This window comes from Aplysia californica, unplaced genomic scaffold (assembly GCF_000002075.1).
Source record: "Aplysia californica isolate F4 #8 unplaced genomic scaffold, AplCal3.0 scaffold00144, whole genome shotgun sequence".
Taxonomy (NCBI): Eukaryota; Metazoa; Mollusca; class Gastropoda; order Aplysiida; family Aplysiidae; genus Aplysia; species Aplysia californica.
The window spans coordinates 60,554-62,932 of record NW_004797414.1 but is presented as its reverse complement, the minus strand read 5'-3'; the positions used below and the strand labels follow the sequence as shown (position 1 = coordinate 62,932).

Below are 2,379 nucleotides of genomic sequence, written 5' to 3'. Positions count from 1 at the left end.
CTCTCTGTATATTATTAGCAATACATATCGGACGCCACTGTATATTATTATATATTATTGACTGACTGCTCATAGATTGGATACTCTTTGACTAACTTCTTAACTAACTGCTCTTTGACTAACTGTTCTTTGACTAACTTCTTGATTAACTGCTCTTTGACTTACTTCTTGACTAACTGCTCTTTGACTTACTTCTTGATTGACTGCTCTTTGACTAACTGCTCTTTGACTAACTGCTCTTTGATTAACTGCTCTTTGACTTATTTCTTGACTAACTTCTCTTTGACTTACTTCTTGACTAACTGCTCTTTGACTTACTTCTTGACTAACTGCTCTTTGACTAACTACTCTTTGACTAACTTCTTGACTAACTGCTCTTTGACTAACTACTCTTTGACTAACTGCTCTTTGACTAACTGCTCTTTGACTTACTTCTTGACTAACTGCTCTTTGACTAACTACTCTTTGACTAACTTCTTGACTAACTGCTCTTTGACTAACTACTCTTTGACTAACTGCTCTTTGACTAACTGCTCTTTGACTTACTTCTTGACTAACTGCTCTTTGACTTACTTTTTGATTAACTGCTCTTTGACTAACTGCTCTTTGACTAACTGCTCTTTGACTTACTTTTTGACTAACTACTCTTTGACTTACTTCTTGACTAACTGCTCTTTGACTTACTTCTTGACTAACTGCTCTTTGACTAACTACTCTTTGACTAACTTCTTGACTAACTGCTCTTTGACTAACTACTCTTTGACTAACTTCTTGACTAACTGCTCTTTGACTAACTACTCTTTGACTAACTTCTTGACTAACTGCTCTTTGACTTACTTCTTCACTAACTGCTCTTTGACTTACTTCTTGATTAACTGCTCTTTGACTAACTGCTCTTTGACTAACTGCTCTTTGACTTACTTCTTGACTAACTACTCTTTGACTAACTTCTTGACTAACTGCTCTTTGACTAACTACTCTTTGACTAACTTCTTGACTAACTGCTCTTTGACTAACTACTCTTTGACTAACTTCTTGACTAACTGCTCTTTGACTTACTTCTTGACTAACTGTTCTTTGACTTACTTCTTGATTAACTGCTCTTTGACTTACTTCTTGACTAACTTCTCTTTGACTTACTTCTTGATTAACTGCTCTTTGACTTACTTCTTGACTAACTGCTCTTTGACTAACTACTCTTTGACTAACTGCTCTTTGACTAACTACTCTTTGACTAACTGCTCTTTGACTAACTGCTCTTTGACTTACTTCTTGACTAACTGCTCTTTGACTTACTTCTTGATTAACTGCTCTTTGACTAACTGCTCTTTGACTAACTGCTCTTTGACTTACTTCTTGACTAACTACTCTTTGACTTACTTCTTGACTAACTGCTCTTTGACTTACTTCTTGACTAACTGCTCTTTGACTAACTACTCTTTGACTAACTTCTTGACTAACTGCTCTTTGACTAACTACTCTTTGACTAACTTCTTGACTAACTGCTCTTTGACTTACTTCTTGACTAACTACTCTTTGACTAACTGCTCTTTGATTTACTTCTTGACTAACTGCTCTTTGACTTACTTCTTGACTAACTGCTCTTTGACTAACTACTCTTTGACTAACTGCTCTTTGACTAACTACTCTTTGACTAACTGCTCTTTGACTAACTGCTCTTTGACTTACTTCTTGACTAACTGCTCTTTGACTAACTGCTCTTTGACTAACTTCTTAACTGACTGCTTTTTGACTAACTATTCTTTGACTAACTACTCACTGAGTAACTGCTCTTTGATTAACTGGTCTTTGACTAACTGCTCATCCCCCCCCCCCCCCCAAAACCAGGGCAGTGCTACTGACTGAAGTGTTTTGAGGCCAATCCCAAAGGTGCGGGGGGTATTAACATGTTCTTATTCCCAGGAGAATTGTAAATGGGCTGATTTTTCAAAGTCATACTCATACTGAGGGCAGGTTTTTCTTTCCTCAACCTTACTATCGTCATTTTTCCCTCTACTTCTTTTGGATGTTTCTCCCTTCCCTGGAAACTGCTATTTCTTGGGGGCCTTGGTAGTTAAAGTAGACTTTTTGCTGCTGGGGCTTAAAAAAGGGAGCAGAATAAACTTCGTTCCCCGTATAGACTTCTCTGTTGACACCCCATCCCTCGGTGCTCAAATCACCTTATGCAGTTGGGGAGCGGGCGGAAAAACCCCACTAAAACTAAACTAAACTAACTGCTGGATTGACTAACTGCTCCCTTTGACTAACTGCCCATTTGACTGGCTGCCCCTTTGAAAGCCCTTGACTCTAGGGGGAATCTACCCAGGACCCGATGGGGCAAGGGTGACCTTCCGCCCCCCTACAGCCCAGTCCCGACGG

General features: G+C 39.0%; 1 protein-coding gene across 1 annotated transcript in view; it reads left to right on the top strand.

Moving 5' to 3' along the window:
* LOC101861948 (type 1 phosphatidylinositol 4,5-bisphosphate 4-phosphatase) overlaps positions 1-2,379 on the top strand; it is a gene marked incomplete at its 3' end in the record, with an annotated part of 17,237 nt that overhangs the window by 4,214 nt on the left and 10,644 nt on the right.